Consider the following 20048-nt stretch of genomic DNA (forward strand, 5'->3'; position numbering starts at 1 on the left):
TTTGGGGTAAGATCCTGATGTCTTTTCAACACCTATGGGCCTGGTGTTGCTTGGATATCTTCATGTGTCTTGGAGTGAACCTCACCTGAGTGTACCAGGTTCTCAGTACAAGGATCCTGAATCCAAAGACCACACTTCTCTCAAAGTTCCTCCTCTTTGTGGTAGTCAGTTCCTCTTTGTTGCTTCCTTCTCTCTTTTATCACTTGTAAAATGAAATGTGTGACTCACTTCAGGGTAAGAATTTAAGTCCCCTTCTTTTGTAAGACTGTGATTCAAAACATAACCCATGCATATCCTGCCTCATTAAAATACAGAAGTCAGAATGTACAACATATAAACATTGAGGATAATTGCATCATGTCACAGAATGAAGGACTACTGGATAATGCGTGGAATCATGACCTAGCCAGATTGACCCATTTTTGGCAGAGACACAATCTATGACAGATATCTAATTGTTGCAGTAGTATTTATTGAATAGATTATCCTTGCTCTAATGGATTGTTTTTTCTTCTCCTTTCTCAAAGTTTAGTTGATTGTGTTTGTTAGGGTATATCTGAGATCTCTATTCTGTTCCATTAATCTATGTGTCTAATAATTCAGCAGCATGTTGTCTTGAAAAGTCTTGAGATGATACAATATAAGTCCTCCAACTGATTTCTTTAATATATGCCTAGGTATAGATTTTAGTATGTGTCCTGAGAATTCTGTATCTGTGATCTGGTATTTATCATTTAGTTTGGAAAATTTATTGTCAACATTAAATCATATACCCCAAATATGCTTAATTGTCTTTTATGGACTATGTAACATCACTCAACTGTGTGTACATAACAAAATATGTAGAGCTTTAGGAATAATGGGATGTTTGGAATACGTTATTGTGCTGTGCAGAATCTGTACAGAAATCAAGAGGAAGTTGTGTGATCAGAATAAGGGAATATTGCATGGTTTAAAATAAGGAAAGTCATGGGGCAGGGTGTGTCTAAAGTCAAGAAAGGTATTGGTCAGAGCTGTATCTGCTCACCATACTTATTCAACCTATATGCTGAGCAAATAATAAGTAATGCTGGATTATATAAAGAAAATGCAGTATCAGGATTGGATGGAGGTTTAGTAATAACCTGGGATGTGCAGATGATATAACCTTTCTTGCTGAAAGTGAGGAGGACTTGAAGCACATGTTGATGAGGATCGAGGACTGTAGCTGTCAGTATGGATAACAACTCAATGCAAAGAAGACTGATATCTTCACAGCTGGACTGGTAGGCAACATTATGATAAATGGATAAATGTTTGAAGTTGCCAAATATTTCATCTTGCTTGTATCCACAATCAATTCCCATAGAAGCAGCTGTCGAAAGGTCAAATGTTGAATCGCATTGGGTAGATATGTTGCACAAGACTGCTTTTAAAGTTTTTAAAAGCAAGGATTCCAAGGACTAAAGTACACCTGACCCAATTGATGGTATTTTCATTCACCTCATGCATGTGAAAGTTGGACACTCAATTAGAAAGGCCAAAGAAGAATCAATGTCTTTGAATTATGGTGCCAACGAAGAATATGTAAAATATCATGGACTGCTAAAATGACAAGTCTGTCTTGGAAGAAGTACAACCAGAGCACTCTTTAGAGGTAAGGATGAAAAGATTATGTCTCATGTACTTTGAACACCTTGTCAGGAGAGGTCATTGCCTAGAGAAAGACGTCATACTTGGTGGAGGGGCAGCAAATAGAGAAAGGTTGTTGGCAAGATAGATCGATGTAGTGACTGCAACAGTGGACTCAAACATATTAACAACTGTGGGGATGGCTCGGGACTGCGCCATGTTTTACTCCGTTGTATATAGAGGCTCTGTGATTTGCAACCAACTTGATGGCACCTAACAAAAACAACAACAGTAACATCACATCTTTATTCACTCTCAATATTCTTCTTCTCCTGGTATTCTAAATATGCCTCTTGAAATTGTCTAATGTTTTATTAATTTTCCTACTAACCATACTTTTGTCTTCTCTTCACTTTGGAATTCGATGAATACTTCTCTTCAGAGAGATTGTCTTTTATCTCTTTCAACTATAATCCACTGTTAGTATACTGTATGCTTATTGGTCTAATGTTAAAGTGTGGAGAAAGCAGAGCCTTCTATAGTTTTCCAAGTAAATACATATCGGTCTCAGTGGGATTTTGTCTCTGGCCTGTGACTCTCAGAAGTATTTTTCCCTTTATAGCTTGTCTTCTTCCACAACTTCCCTGGACTGGAAAGCGAGTGAAGATTATAATTGGGATAAGTGTCTGGTCAATTTTGGTGAACTTTTTTCCTCTAAATAGAAAACACTCTGGGGATATTTCACAATGGTTAATTTTCCTCTTTATATGATAGAGAAACAGGAGATTTCCCTTGGTTCTTCGATCTGAGAAATCAATAGTTCCTAGAGATATATATCATGATGGTGTGTACTCCTTCTAAGACTGCAGCCCCCGGGTAGTTCTCATTTTCACAGTTTTCTATTGTCAGCCTCCAACAATTTATCAAAGTTAAGGTCTACTTATTTTTGCCTGCTTATGATTATAGCAGCTTTGCTCCTGACAAGCAGATCTCAGTGATGACTCATTAGATTTTCTTATCTGTCCAGACTGCAGATGGACATTTGCCCTGCAAACTGAGTTCTCTGGTGAGTCCAGGAAGTCATTGATATTTTGTTTGCCCAGCTTCCTTTTGGTATGGCAGTGACAACTTCCCACCTCTGTCAATGTCAGAGCCCTCGAGTCAAGGTTGTTACATTCCAAGGTAAGAACTTTAGCCTTAGAGCAACATCTTATAGTGCCTTCTGTCAATTTTCTTTACTACACTGCCAATGACTCCATAACCATCAACTTTCTCATCTCAATGTGACCACTTGCTGTTTACTACTTTCTCCGTTGACTCGTATATGAAGTGATATGTGTATAGTGCTGAGCACAGTGCCTAGAAGATGCTGAACTACTATCACATGCTAGATAGCACCACTATTTTATCATACAAAAAATCCAGATGTATTCTTATCTTGTTTCCCTAGAGAACACCTAAGTTCCTGGGTTATTTAAAGACTTGTATTCCTCATAATCCCCAGCATAGCAGTGAGCGCAAAATCATTTCTCTCTCAAAATAGAACTAATCAAGTTAAAATAATCCCATTCCTTGAGATTTTAATCTACAATGAATAATCTTCTTACAACTTCTTGGCTGCTCTCAGCAGATCCCATTATAGAGTTCACTGTATGTTAGGTCAAACAACAGAATCCCGGCCCAGCCAAGTACACACAAAACCTAGCTCTCATGACTAACCTGAAGAGTCAGTGGCTACAATTAAATTTCTTTCAACACCATAAAAAATATAAACTGTTTAATACTTAAATATGTGAGAGACCTTTACTTTGACAGCTATAAAAAGTTGCTGAGAGACATAAAATAAGACTTAAATAAAGAGATACAACATACTCATTGGTCAGAAGACTCAATATTGTTAGGATGATTTCTTTACAAAACTATCTATAGATTCCATGCAATCCAGTAAAAATCCAGATATAGTTTTTGTAGGCTGTGAAAAGCTGATTATGACATACATATAAGAATGTAAAAGAACTAGAATAGCCAAAATAACTCTGAGAAAGAACAAAGTTGGAGATATCAAACAACCTTGGGCTCATCTGCATCTACAGCCTGTGATGTTCCTGCTGATCTTGTGTGTTTCAGCCCCAAAGCTACACAAGTCAGAAGTCAGAAGCCGCCACCTTAACTTCTGACCCACAGACTTGAAACCAGACTGGAGTTAGCCAATTCTACAGCTGTGAGACATTTTCCTTGCTGTAAATTTCTTTGTGTGTGTGTGTGTGTGTGTATGTGTGTGTGTGTGTGTGTCTGGTATTGCTTCTCTAGACAACTCAGTCTAACACACTAGTGTATAAAAATACAATTTGCTTTTCTATGTTAATTTCATATTCTGAAACTTTATTCGTTTTAAGACCTTTTTCCCTGCCAATTCTGTTTGATTTTCTACATAGGCAATTATGTTATATTCGAATAAAAAATTTTCCTTTTCCTTCCAGTCTTTATGCATTTTATTTTTTTCTTTGCCTTATTGCACTGGTAAAGACCTCCGGTACAATGCCAAATAGAAGTGAGAACCAACGTCTCTGTTTTATTTCGGACCATAGGTGGAAAGCAGTCAGTATTTTACCATTAACTATGATGATCATTGTAGCACTTTTTATATAGTTTTTAACTCGTTTCCTGAGAGATTTTCGTAAGAATGGATGTTGTTTATTCTGTGTCTATTAAGATGATCATGCGTTTTTTCTTATTTTGTGCTGAATTGCATTGCATTCCTGAGATAAATTCCACTTGTTTTTAATCTATTATGTATTTTAAATATATTGTTGGATTCAATTTTATAAATATTGTACGTATCCTTTATTTCACTCATGAGGGGTAGTGGTCTGTAGGTTGTATTTTTAATATCTTACTCCATTTTTCTTATTAGCATAATGTTAGTCTCATCAAATTAGTAGGAAATATTCAATGACAAAGACATTTATATAATGAGGGGTTATTTTTTGTTTTGGTTTTGTGTGTGTGTATAATGAGGTTCTCTGTGTGTGTGTCTAAATATTTTCCTTTAAAAATTCAATTGCTTTAAAAGATAGGTTTATTCAGGTTGTTTGACTGAGGTTTGTTAGTGTATGTATTTTTTTTTTATAAAATTGTCCATTTAAGCTAAGTTGATGACCTTGCAGGCATTAATATTCTCATCTCAATTTATTATAATTTTAACATTTTTAAATGTAGTAATGTTATCGTTTTCATTCCTAAGATTAACAAGTTTGTCCTCTCTTTTGTTCTTCTTGACTTGTTGGGGGTAGGGGTTTATAAATTCATTACTCCTCTTAATAAACCAACTTTGGGTTCCATTTTCTATTATATCCTTATTTTATATTTTATTGAATCACTCCATATTTTCTATTATTTACTTTTCAGTGCTTATTTCAAATTTAATTTTATGTTCTTTTTGTATTTACCTATTGCAGAAGATGAGAATTTGAAACTTACTTTTACGAGCATACTTTTTCCTGTAGGTATTTAGTGCTATCGTTTTATTTTACTAATATTCATTTATCAACTTCCACAAGTTTTCTAGATATTTAAGAATTTTTCTTTTTACTACTGATTGAGAATTTGATCATAAGGGTATTTGTTATCCATGTCTCCATGTTCATTGTATATGAGTTTCAATGACCCTTTTGTGAGCTCAGTGATTTTATAAACCTGGGGATATTATTGGCCATTGTTTCTGCAAATATATGTTTTGTGATCCTAATCTCTTTAAGGTAGTCTAATTATAGGTGTTTTAGGTTGCTTGAAGTTGCTTGCAGCTCGTAGATGATTTAAATGTTTTTCATATTATTTTTCCCTGTGTGCTTGATTTTGAATAGGTTCTATTTTTCTCTCTGCAGAATCACTGCCCTTATCTTCTTCAACATCTAATTTCTTGTTAATCTCATCCAGTATAAATGTTTCATCTTAAACATTTTAGTTTGCATCTCCTGAGGTTCCATATGAATTTTAACTTTTGGGATATATAGGTTTTGCTCATAATAATCATTGTTTTATGTCTTATATGCTAATTCTAATTTCTATATTAGGTCCAAAACCCACAGCCCTTGAGTCTGTTTCAACTTATACAGAACCTATTTCCGTGCGGTCAATCTCTATCCGAGCCATAGCTTTCTCCCAGAGAGTGGTTGGTGCATTTGAACTACAAACCTCCAGGTCTGCAGTCCAATACTTAACTTACAGGGTCACAAAGGCCACTGAAAAAGAGGAAAACCCTAAAAATTGTAATCAAGACACATAATTGGGCAGTGTTCCATTCTGTTATACATAGGACTGTTATGCATCAAAACGCTGAAAAAAGTTCTGGATCACTTCTGAGTTGCATTTTTCTACTCGTATTTCTTTGTATGACTGCTCATCATTGACTATGTTAAAAATGGACATTTTCAATTTGTTGACAGCTTGATATTTTTATTTATGCAAATTCACTTTTTTTCTTTTTATTGGACGTATTTAAAAAATTCAGAATCATTTTAATCCTTTTGAATCTTTTAACAATAATTTGTCAGGTAAAATGAGAGAAGTTTTCAGTCTCAGGCTAATGATTCCCCTCTACAGAGACATGAGATTCTGAATACCCACTACTCCATGCATTTTGTGGTTGTTGTTTTCTAGTAAGGCCCTGAATGAAGACGGTGCATTCTTCTCTAATCTTTTACAATGATGTTTTCTCCCTGACGTCATATTTTCTTTATGCATATGCATTTATCAGTTCTCAGGGCAATACAATCCGGGGCCCCTCCACAGATCTTTCTTTTGGTAGCTCTCTCCTCTGTGAAACTCTGAACAGCGGGCTCTATTCACCATGGTCTCAATGGACTCCAGCCACCACTTCTTATTCAAAAAGGTTGGCAGGCTTCATCAGGTTCATATTTCCAAGGAAGGAGTCTGGAAGATCAAGGCAATAAACTGGGACAATTGCAGCTCTCACTTATTTGTTTCTTCCTTTTTCTGAGACAATCATTATCTCTCTGAGGTAATTCATTCCATGATAACGTATGTTTTGAAAACTCTTATTTTTATATTTTCTCTTTGGTTTTCGGTTATTCACGGAAGGAGAATGAATTGGGTCCCTGTCATTATATCTTGGCTGAAGGCAGAATTCACCCTTATTTGCATTTAACATGTATCCTTGGAAATACTTTATAGTGATTTTAATAATCAACTTTATAATTGGCTAAGCATATATAAAATATAAATTTCAGTGCTAACTATCTATGTAATCTTGTACAATGTATTTATTGATTTCCCTTGACTAAACTGTATTTGAACTCACTAAGATATTGTCTCTGCGTCTGGGCCGTGCAAATATAGCAGTAAGAGAATGAGCTCCAAAGTCACCAGTGCAAAGACCATAGACAGCCCACAACCAGATACGCTTAGCAGAATGATATATTCCAGAGACGCGAGAGAAAATGGATCTTAAATGAAGGTATTCATCGTCTAGGAGAAAGAATGGTCAGGATTATTATACTAGGCGAATGCCTAGGCATGGAAACATGAAAACTCCCTCCCCAATTGACTTTGGAAGCAAATAGGCAGATAGGCAGGAACTGTCTAGTTTTCCAGTTGAATTACAGATCTTATTTCTGGAGGTTGCCAAGTTCAAAAAGATGTGATTGTAAAAAATATCTTAAAACCATATGTATGGTTTTACAATCTTTTAAGAAATTGAAAATAAGGTTTTCTGTAGAAGATCTACTCAGATAATGAGGCATTGACTATAATGTCACATTCCTTCTCATAGTCTGTTCTTATATGTAGAATTATTTGCCCTGAAATTGTGCTTTCCCAAATCAACCTATGAGAAAATTAATTAGGATATTGAGACAGATGCTTTATCTGTGATTTATTTAAAGAATATAAATCCTAATAAGACATTAATTAGTAATCACTCTGAAGAAAACATCCTGTGTACTGAAGCATATAATAAATGTTCAGGAAACAAATTCAACCAATAACTAACCTTTTAAAAATTTTCCTAAATTACTTTTATCTTCTTTCATTAGAAAAGAGGGAAAGATTGCCCTACCTTAGTGTTTTCTCTTGATTTGGGCCCATGTCAAATGTAAGAAGTAATTTTTTTAAAAAGGAACATAGAATACAAAACAAACTAACCCACCATGCCACATCCTTCACAATATTGAATAATCAGTCTTGGTTTCCATTCATCTTCTCAGATCAGTATCAACTTTGTCACAGTGTTAATAAAACTGCAAAGCAATATTATATCTTGCAATACATAAGATTCACACTCTTCCTTCATATTGTGCAGCATAATAAAAAATACAAAACTATCAAATGCCTTTTACAAATGAGGTATTAATACAGCCTGGGGTGAATAGAAACATTTTGTTAGGGAATTGGAGCCCTGATGGCATAGTGGGTTAAGTGTTTGGTTGCCAACCATAAGATCAGTAGTTGAAACCACCAGCCATTCCATGTTAAGATCTACAGTCTCTGAAGCCCATTGAGGCAGTTCTACCCTGTCTTGTAGAGTCATTATAAGGCAAAAGCAACTCTATGGTAGTGAATGTGTTTGTTTGTGTAGGGACTTTCCTTCAGTTCTAGCTAGGGATTTTCCAGATAAAGGAGTGGTGGAAAGACTTCCCTAGATGAGGGAGCACCATATAGGTGGAAGTGAGATCGGTACGAGGGGAGAAAAATTCCTGCAAAAATTTCATGAGAGAGACTTCAGTGGAATAGGACTGGGGGTAGAGAATAAATCCTAAACATAGGAACCAAGTGGAAGTGCTCAAGGTGCCTTAAGAAATTATGAGTAATTAATGAGTAGAACACGTGCCCATACTCTCATTTTAGGAAATTCAGAGGGTATAGAAGGAAAAGTAAAAGAGCTTTTAGGTAACTTAGGCTTAAATTATAGAGAATTACAAAGAGAACTAGAGAAAGCCACAATTATAATGGGAGCTTTTAGTACAGCTCTTTGAAAAAACACATAAAATATAGGAGAAGCCGTAAACCACCTGAATTAAGATAATATGTGACAGTTACCCAAATTGACCATATATAAGGCTCAAAAATACTAAGTACTTGTTGTATAGCCCACTTTTTCTGATTGCTTAATGATAAAGTAGAAATAAATTTTTGAAAAGGGAGGAGAGAGTAAACCGTATAATGAATTGACTTAAGCCCACAAAATATGTTGTAAATTATAATCCCTTGGTTAAAATCCCATGTGAAAATATATTTTATATCTTGTATTAATGAGGAAGTATTAATATAGAGACTGTTTTCATCTATTCTATGCTTTAAAAAGAGATGACAAAATAATAATAATTTATAAATTATTAAGAGTTCATGAGGGAGGGGAAAGAATGAGGAGCTGATAGCGAGGGCTCAAGTAGAAAGCATATGTTTTGAGAATGATGATGGCAACAAATGTGCCTGACACAATGGATGGATGTATGGATTGAGGTAAGAGTTGTACGCGCCCCCAGTAAAATGATTTTTAATAAATAAATAAAAACGTTAAAAATAAAAACAGAGAGATTAAACCAGCAAGTAAGCAAGCAAAGATGGGGAAAGAGAGATGTCAAACCACATGAGGATCACGTAACAGCAGAAGTCCAAAACAGATAGGGACCTTCCTTAGGAACCGACAGAGAGAAAGTCTACTACTAAAGCCAGTGCCCTGAAGTTGGGCCTCCAAGGATGTGGGTGGCAAGGTGTGCGGGGCTGTGTGTTCATTAAAGCCACACGTTTTTGCCATTTCTGCTACAGCAGCGCTAGATAACTAAGACAGACACCCACACATTAAAAAATTAATAAGAAAACAAAATCTAAATAATTGATGGTCCAATGAAAATACGTGTAACTAAATGGTAACACAATTAAGATTTACGGTCTTAATCTCAGGTTGGTGAGATGAAAGTAACACAAACTAAACATACAATTTTTATATTAAAATATTTTTTTCTAATTTGTGATTTTTAGGTTAAACATTTGCATTAGTAGCCAACTTAAGACAGTATAGAAAGATCATCAGAGAAAACCTAAAGATCTAGAAAATGGAAAAATATATCATTAATAAATAGTAAAGCAGAATTTAAAAAACAAGCAATGACAAAGAAGAGAGAATCCATAAAATCAAAAGTTGGGTATCTGAAAACTATAATAAAACAGACCACCTTCGGTCAAGAGTTGCCTAGAATATGTTCAAGGACCCCTGGTGGTATAGTGGGTCATGAGTTGAGCTGCAAAAGGAAAGATCAGCAGTCTGTTGGGAAAGGTCTAGTGCCTTTGCAGTCTTAGGGAGCAGTCCTACTCTGCTCTATAGATCAGATATGAGAAGGACTCACCTGAATAACAGCCAGGGGAAGAGGAAAATTTCTGTGACCGGGAGATGGTAGTAGTTGGCTAGTGCTGCTGTAACACAAATACTACAAATATGTGGCTTGAATGCAGAAGCACATGTTTTTTCACCATTCAGATGACTAAAAGCACAAACTCAGAACGTGAGCACTGAAATGAAGGCTCTGGGGGCAGAGCTTTGTCTCCTTCGTCTCCTTCAACCTTGGCGTTCTTTAGTTCTTTGGCGAGTCTCATGCGGCAGCTATCACCCTTACCCACTGCTTCTGTTTACTTCTGTGTCTAAGAGTAGTCTGGGTGTGATATCAGGAATAAGAGGAAAGGATCTTTGTTCAGCTGCACCTAGCCTGATTATCCTGTAGCTAAGCTATGTTTAAATGAAAAAATCACGGTAGTCCTATGACCGTACGTCTATGTCCAGAAAGAAAATTTTTTTGTCACGATAGCTACAAGATTTATCCCAGTCATATCAGAAAATGCTCTGAGTCCAAGGATTAAATGGGGATTTTAAGGCTCAGCAATTTCCCAACTACACCCCAGATCTAAAACTAGCCCTTTGTAATTCTAGAAACTTGGTAAATGTTTGCTGGCTAGGTGTATATGAAAGTGTTGGAAGAGAAACCCATAATTTATGAATAGTAAGATACGTACATGCTTGTATCGGATAAAAAATCCAGGAGGAGTTAGAGATTTTAGAGATATCAGGGGCTTGCTGAAGCTGTGAAGAAAATGAATCATTAAAGAAAACAAAATGTGGGCCTCTCAATTATTTTTAATAGTATATGATTTTCTACTTAAAAAGTAATACAGAGTCATTGTATAAATTTGAAAAAGAAAGAAATGTACAAAGAGAAAACTACACCTATTTTACTGTGCTTGAAAATGCCCTGGGTTTACTTAAAACTCCAGTTTTCACAACAAGATATACCAATTATTTGTTTTGTATAAAATTGTGTGGAGGTGGTTAGCAAAGTTTGCCAGGTGTTATTAAGCAAGCATTAAGCAGCTCCTGCCATTAACGAGCTAATGATTAAATTGAAAGGGCAAAGCAAGTTCTAGATAATAATTAAGAATAATTCCAAAACATCAAAAGGTTAAGAGCATAAAAAATTATAGAAAATTAGAATCTGAATTTTGTGGTGAGAATCAGAGGTTTGATACCATGACGAATCTGAGCTCAAGTGGAGTTAGTTTCTCAGGAGGTATGCTTTTGAAAGTATTTACAGGCAGGTGTTGAATATGACTTCTTAGTGAATGGTTAAGGTGACCAGACGTCCCGCTTTTGGTGGGACAGTCCCGATTTTTTGCGTTTTAAAAAAGTTCTGATTTTTGGAAAGAATGCATGGCAAGCTAGGGAATGGTCTATTTGGTCCATATAGACCAAATTTTTAGTCAAGAACCGCACCCCCCACCCCCACCTGGGTCAATGGTGTCCCACTTTAAATCTGGTCACCTTAGTGTAGGGGAACAAGCAAAGAGGAAAGAATATATGCTGTTTAGGTAGCTCTTGAGCCCTGGTGGCACTGTGGATTAGGCACTGGGCTGATAACCACAATGTTAATGGTTCAAACACCCCAACTACTCCATGGAAGAAAGATGAGGCTATCAACTCCCATGTAGATTTACAGTCTCAGTAGGGTTGCTGTGAGCTGGAATCAACTCAATGACAATAGGTGATATTTTGGTTCTTGTTGTCTCTGCTAATAACTAAAGGGTCCATGATTCAAACATATCCAGCAGCACCTCAGAAGAAAGGCCTGGCAATCTGCTTCCAAAACCTGTGGAGCAGACTTCTATTCTAAAACACATATGGTCACATATTTTGGAATCTACTGTGTGGCAACTGCTAGTGGTGCAATGTAACTGAAAGCAGTTAAAGGTCTCCTTGGATTTGGACTTTCAGAGACAGTGCTCATGCTGCACAGCAGTCTGCAAATGAGGAGATTGTGTGGCTAGTTTCATCTCTGGAAGTCATGCAGTGTGGGGTTGTAGGGGAGTTTCTTCTAAGTTCTGTACCTTAATAGGACAAGAGTTTCTTCTAGCTCTCAGACTAAAGGAAATAAAAAATGTGCCATTTAAATCATCACTCACACATTTTGCCTCCTTTTGACTTTCATATAAAGCATGTCATTAATGGAGAATGCAAGTTGATTTGAGCAGAAGAACACTTATTTAGGCTAAACATTACTTCTCCAACTTTAATATTTTTTACAGACTTTAGAATATTTTAAATCTGAAGGAAAGCCAAAGACAGATTTGCATAATGATGCATATAAAAGCTATGCCACCTCCCACCCGCCTATTCAGTTTGCCCCAGAATGGGAGAAGGCTCTGAAACAAATTTATGTAACGCAAACTTTCCTCAAGAAGTACCAAACTGAATACTTAAATGCTTGTAGCTAGAGATATGTTCAATATTTTATGAGTAGTGTGTAATTTTCAGAATCCACAAGCAATTTGCCTCCTATAGAGAAATCCTCCTTGTTGACTTCTATATACTCATGCCAAAGGCAGACAAAGGCCTAAATTTTTCTAATCAGTGCATTCTCTTTTTATCTTCTGACAGGTCTCAATAATCTTCCTTTATTTATCTGTCTCTCTTTCCTTCCGTTTTATGTTTCCGAAGAAAGGTTAGCCTAAACTCCTCTATTCTCTGATTATACATTACATTTGAATTTACCTTCATAACCTCTATTGACAAAGATTTCTGTGAGCATCTACATTCAGATAGTTGAAAACTCTTTCCTGTCAGCTTGTACTCTAGGAAAAGGACCAAAGGTGTGTTCAGGTTGCATATTAAAGAGAACAACGAAAATGCACATCAACATGTCAGTGAAAAGCCCCTGAAAGCGCAACCACACAGTCCATTGTTGTTAGTACCCGAGCTGAGTACAAATGTGAACTCTGTCAGCCACAGCAGCAGAATATAAGAAGTCTCAGTATTCAGCAAAGTCGATTAATTCTTGCACTTCATTAGAAATGCAGGATTTAGACTTTTCACATTTTTTACATTCAAATTTCCAGATCTGAAACATATCCTCTTTGTCATGTTATTTCAGAAATAACTCTGTCATTGCTTCAATCAGGGGGGACCTCTTGAACTCTCATTATCCTCTCTACTTCATATAACATTTCTATCTCCAACAAAGACCTGACAGGAACCTTTAGCATGCATACCAGTCAAATTGTGTGCTTTTTATATTAGTTTTAATATACAGCTGCCTGGTGAGAGTATTATAAATTATCCTGATTTTTATACTTCTGATAACAAATTCTTCCAGACAGAAGTAGATAAATTGCCTGTCTTATTACTATCAATAGTTTATAATAAAAATGATCAAATATGATAGTTATGATATTTTTTTAGTAAGCCGGTTACACTCCGCCCACCATCACCTATTACCACTGAGAGGGGCCAGGGCACTGGGATCCTCTGAGAAGGGAGATGGGAGACCTATAAACATTTTGACCTTGATGTTGGGGCTTCCTTCTATGCAATCGCCATCAAACCTCCTACTAACCATCTCAGGAGCTGATACTTATGATATCTTATTTATTTCTAGACTAGCAATCATATTTGAAGGAGTTCAGGTCATGAAAACAACTGCAACATCCGACAAAACAAATTCCAACCAAATTTCTCGTGGTTGCATGTCTGCCTTTCTGGAGATCTATTGATTCTGAACTCAATTTATTATCAATGGAGTCTATTGGGATTAGTGGATCCTGGTGATAATTTAGAGAATTTACTTGGTTAGCTAGGGTAGATTCAGTACTTGTAATACATTGTATCTGTGTACCTGTGAGCCCCATGTCCACCATGGGTTGATAGTTGAGGGGCAGAGGGTAGAATTGTTCCTGATGTGATGGTTTTAGATTATGAGCTTTAGGTTAAAAACTGAAATACCAATTGGTTCTCCTTCCTTGCTGCCCCTTACTCTTACACACCAAAAACCACAACAACAGAGAAAATTCCTTCCATCGGCTTGATTCTGACTTGTAGAAACCCTGTAGGACATTGTAGCACTGCCCCTGTGGGTTTCTGAGACTGTATCTTTTTTTAAAAGTGGAAGCCTCATCTTTTTCCAAGGTTAGCAGCCCAATGTTTAACCACTGTCACCAGTGCTCACAGAGTTCTTAAATCATCCTACCTGTTGAATCTTCGTACTCTGTTACCAGATGTGTACTTGACAAAGGAAATGCTCAGAACAAAGGCCAAGATAAGCAGAAATTCTGGAAAAAATTGAGTTAGGATCTCACATGTTTCAGTTTTTTAAAATATTAAATAATGATTGGGTCTCAACAGCATGCGACTTGATGGGTGACAAAAACATTTCCCAATGATCAGCTACCTCTAAGATCTGACTTTCCTTCACTCTTTTAAGCAAGTTAAGACTAGTGAACATGATGTTATGGAATTCATTATAAACCTTGGATTCACTTGAGTGAACTGAGGTGTCGGGAAGATTATTCAATAGCTAAGGAAGATTACAGAGAGAAAGAAATACAATATGATTAATTCTACTTTCTGGTCTACTTTTCCCTTCTGAACATTGGTATTTCACTGCTTAGAACTTGGAGGTCAAAGAAAAAGCTCTAACTTTGATCTCGTGATAGTCTCATTGGAAATCAAGACTACTAAGAGAGACAAGATGTGAAAGGTCAAGAAAATGAAAAACAGGTTAGTACAGAAAAATGAGTATGCATGCAATTTTGTCTCATATATTTTCCTAAATCCTAATTTATAAATATTTTGAATGAGCTCCATGAAACCAAATGAAAAGGAGCTTTTAAGAAGCAAAAGAGCAAAAGATAAAATTAGGTAATTCTATATAGGTGGAAAGACCAAAATTCAAAAATACCATGGAAGAAAGTCCATAAGTCCATAGGTTTTAAACTGGTGAAAGGGTTGGTGTGTTCTTTACGTAGTCTGCTGTCAATTTGGGACTTGAGAGGATTAAGAGTGAAGGGGTGGCATCTAGTTTGTTAACTGGGTCACAACCAATGAGCCCTCTGTGGGCATGGCCTCTCCTGAGAATTCTGGGAACTCTGGAATTTTTTCCTCCTTGGAGGTGGGAGACACTTCTCTCTCTTAGTTCACACCCTGGGAGACATTGCAGCTGACAAGACACATGGAACTACACTAGTGCCCTGAGCTGGAGAAACCACATGGACCTACCCTGATGCAACCAGACCTCTGAAGCCAGACAAGCCACATAGAGACCCTTGCCAGGGCTGAGATGCTTACAAGAACTTTCTACCTACTGGCTTGTGAGCATCCTACATTTGGCTTCATTGCATGTGTTTCTTGAGTCTGAAGAGGACTTTATAGATTGGTATGGGTCATATGGGCGAATATCGGACTTATGGGCTTGGACTGGACTGGGTTGGGATGCTTTCCTAATATACAATTACCCTTCATATAAAACTTTCTCTTATACACATATGAGTCTCTATGGATTTGTTTCTCTAGTCTACCCAGAATAACACAGTTGGAGAGGTTTTTGGAATACTCACACATGACTAGTAGGAATATAAGTATGTGCACCAACCGTGGAAAGCAATATGACACTACCTCAAACACTGGGAACAGAAATTCCATTAGATTGAGCAGTGCCCCTGCTGAGTATAACATGAACAGACACATGCACACTTATGTTTATTGCACACTGTTCACAATACCAAGAAGATGGAAACAATATAAATTGCTATCAGCAGAAGGAAGGATAAAGAAACTTTGGTACAACACACAGTGGAATACTATAATTTGTTAAGAAACAATGATGGCGTGGATGGACCTGGAGAACATTATGCTGACTGAAATGAGCCAATCACAAAAGAATAAATATTATATGAGAGCACTGTTATAAGAAAAATCCAAGTTAAAGGCTTTCATACAAAAGGGAACCAACTTTGGAGTTTGTCAAGTCGAGGAGGACAAGGGAGAGAATAAAGCAATAGATTAGAAGGCTGATTGCTGTTAACTTGGGTTAAATGAATGCTACTAATCAACAAGAGGAAGAAGAGAAATCAAAGAGGGGAGGAGGAGTAAACCACTGGAGGGAGATGGTTGATAAGCGGGTTAAACAGTTGAATACAAAGTTGATGATCTGAAATATAAACCCTCACATAATTTACAATATAAAAGAATAACAAAATCATAGTTCCTGCCATATAGAATTGAAAATTGACCAAGGACAACTGAATTTAGGTGATAAGTCTTTTTTGCCTATCTGCCAAAAGGAAATGAAATAATTTTTAAAAGAGGAGTAATGTCTTCTACATTCTCTACAATTATATATTGTGGTAGTTTCATAATCTGTTTTCAATTTGAGACTTAAGAGTGAAGGGGTGGAGTTTAGCCTGTCAATCAGGTCACCGCTTGATGACCTCATTTGGAGGCTCTAAAGAGATAAATAGTTCACTGGAGGTGGGACACAGATACACTCCCTGGGAGACATTCCTGTTGAAAAGACACATGGAGCTACGCTAGAACCCTGGAGCTGAAGGAGCCACGTGGCGACCCAGGCCAGTCCTGAGATGCTTCCATTGCCACTGGGTCCACAAGACTTTCCATCACATGGCCTGTGATCTTCCTGCATTCAATGTCACTGCATGTGTTGCAAAAGTCTGAAGAGGAATTTAGAGATTGGTATCAGACATATGGGCTAATATCGTATTTATGGAACTGACCAGGACTGGGCTGGGATGTGTTCTCAATATTCAATTGCTCTTATATATAGAGCTCTTTCTTATACATATATGATTGTAAGTGAATTTGTTTCTATAGGCTACCCAGACTAACACATTATGTTACCTTGAGAGTAGGGTACAAGAGAAACAAATCATAAAGATGGATAGTAAATACATGTTTGACCTCTTTCTTCTTTGGCTAGCCAGAGGTCAGATATATATGGCCATGCAGTTTACTGGATTGTTTTCTGCAAAGAATATGGGAAGTAAAAGTTTTTATTATTTTGTTTGGTTGTTGTCTTTGGCTATTTCTTTTTGAGATAATGACAATGAATGTTGTTAATGTATACATTGAGATCAGGGGTAGAAATCAACCCTTGAATATCTCAAAAACCATGCTGCTTAGGGGAAATGGTTAACAGAAAGCCTGGCTCTGGCTTGATGCTGTCAGAGGCATAACCCCATACTTTGTGTCAATGAAATAGTTTAGATAAGGATTAAGATAAGCTAAATAAGAATTGAACTAAACTGTTTTAAGAATTGAGTTTAGTATCTGATTCTATGTTGTTTATACTGATTTCTTCTGCTTATTATTGTTAATATAATGTTTGATAGAAATAATTATTGAGAAGTATGAAAATAAAAGCTCATTTGACTGAAGCCATTAGAATTTGATCTCTAAATGGGTTTAGGACACACCTGCAAAGAAGGAGCTTAAAGGATAAGCCCCACCCAGTGCTTTGTAGTACTCAGGAAATTTGCTTTCCAAGAGCTGTTGACAAATTAAAAAAAAAAAAAAGGGAACTCTTTGGATTTTTGAATTTTGAACTAGTGGTTTTTATCAGAAGCTTGGAAAAAATCTGGACCCATGAAGAAAACTCCTTTTTAGGACTGAACTTTCAAGGGAGCCTGTGGGAAGGCTGAAACCTTTGCTAGGTGAGCACCTGGATGCACTTGTTTTGTGGAAGTGGGAGAAATGCAGCAATAAAGAGATGGGTGGAATCTAGCCCCTGACACACGTGGACCTAGTTCAAAGGGACTAGAGAAGAAGACAAAAGTAGTTTGACTGGTCTGAAGTTCATGACCTACCCCAAAGGAGCTAGGGTTTTTGAGAATTTGTGATGGGACCATGGTCTAAAGGCAAGGAGACCAATGGGCACCCTGGTGAGGCTAAGGGAGGCAGCCCACATGGAGTTGACCTTATCAGATGAAGAAAGGAATTTTTAGCATGTGAACTGGTGCATATTGCTGCTTACTTATGGATGACCTGTCCTGATTTGACTTTGCTTATAGATGTGGACTTCATAAGGTTCCAACTGGAATGAAGATTCTGCACATCAAAATTATGATTGTCTCCTCAGAGCACTGGATTGATGTAAGTGGACAGAATAGAAATTAGATACCCAAAATTGGAGGGATAAAGGCATGAAGTGGCTGGCTCACAAACTTTCATAGGTGGGGGAATATATCCATAGAATTATAGCAGGGGTGTCAAACTGGTGGCCCCTGAGGTAATTTTGTGGCCTCTGATGCTCTGAAATAAAATGAAAATAGAAAAAAATATTATGAAGAAAATAGCGCGTAGGGGAGATCGAGGCAATACTGTACACACAATTCCCTCGTACTCACCTTGTACAATACCGTACACACAATTAACCAACTACTGAAGATGAGTTTACACATGGCCCACTGCCTTTCCCAGGGGACTGTGGACATGTATAAATGCACTGACTCTGTTCCGGCAACGTGTGGAAGCCATATGTCTGCCACTCTTAGTGACACGTAATGTAAACAGATCCCAATAGCGAAAAGGTTAAAAAGAGCACTCTGGGTTGTGCTGTTATGAATCATACCTAGTGGCAGTGCTAGTTTAACATTTTAAGAGGGAAGCCATTGTGTGAGAAACTATGTTTGTCCATGAAATTAAATAAAACAGCATACAGATCAAGATTAACTGATAAACATCTATCTGCCTTAATGAAGATTGTCTTTCTCAGTATCTGAATCCAGATATTGGAAAACTAATAGGAGGAAAGTGCTGGCAAATTTCGGGTAAAAATGAATAATTTTAGTTTTATAGATACAGTAAATACAATACATGTTTAAATAAAATCAATTATATAGTGTTTTAATTATTCTATCCATATTCCTGATTCTTCACTTCACAATATAAATTTAACAAAATCTTGCCTGTTGCACCAAATGGCCCGTGTGTTGAGTTTGACACCCCTGGATTATAGGATTAAGGTGTAGGTGTTACTTAACTACAATTGTTAGGCATAGGATATTTTTGTTTTGTTCGCTTATAGAATGTTATGCTTAAATAAGGGTGGCACATATTGAATCATTGCATTTTAGTTTCATCCTGTTATGTACAGATATGATTTCATTATTGTTTATTTGAAAACTATATATGGCTAAAGAGTTGTGTGAAAGTGTCAAATGACAAGGGTTGGTCTGTGGTAGTTACCTAATCTGTTGTCAATTTGAGACTGAAGGGTGAAGGGGTGGAGTTTAGCCTGTCAATCAGGTCACAGTTTGATGACCTTATTAGGAAGTGCTAAGGAGATAAATAGCTTGCTGGAGGCAGGACACAGATACACTCCTTGGGAGACATTCCTGTGGAGAGGATACATGGAGCTATGCTAGAGCTCTGGAGCTGAAGGAGCCACGTTGAGACTCATGCCAGCCTTGAGATTCTTCTACTGCCACTGGATCCATAAGACTTTCCAACTGCTGTCCTGTGATCCTCCTGCATTTGGCATCGTTGCATGTGTTGCATGAGCCTGAAGATGAATTTAGAGATTGGAACTGGACATATGGGCTAATATCGGACTTTTGGACTTTACCTGGACTGGGCTAGGAAGCTTTCTCAATATTTAACTGCTCTTGTATATAAAGCTCTTTCTTATACATGTATGAGTGTCTATGAACTTGTTACTCTAATCTACCCAGACTAACACATATATATGAAACACTATTAAAAATGTATACATGGGTTTGTAGATCCAAGATACCAACATAGGCAAACATACCCAGACCCTCTACAACAAAAATCCATGACATGAAGTGAAGCAGGTATTGAATAACAATCCTAGGACCCTGAACTTCAAAGGAAACGATAAAAAAGTATATAAAACACTGAGTAGAAGAAGAAACTGAATAAATATAGCAAACAAGGAGAGATACAGAATGGTGACTTGTCAACTGGTCTGACAATCAGGTCAGGAAGGAGATATCCATTTCTGCTCACCCAGGATTGAAATGTTGCCTATACCAGCAAACGGTGACCAGTGACCTAAATTATGTGTTCTCCCTCTTACACTAAAAACCTTCCTAGTGACCAGAAATATGACCACCCCACAATCCCC

This window comes from Echinops telfairi, unplaced genomic scaffold, assembly GCF_000313985.2.
Source record: "Echinops telfairi isolate 266 unplaced genomic scaffold, ASM31398v2 ScPeMD7_7427;HRSCAF=8465, whole genome shotgun sequence".
NCBI lineage: Eukaryota > Metazoa > Chordata > Mammalia > Afrosoricida > Tenrecidae > Echinops > Echinops telfairi.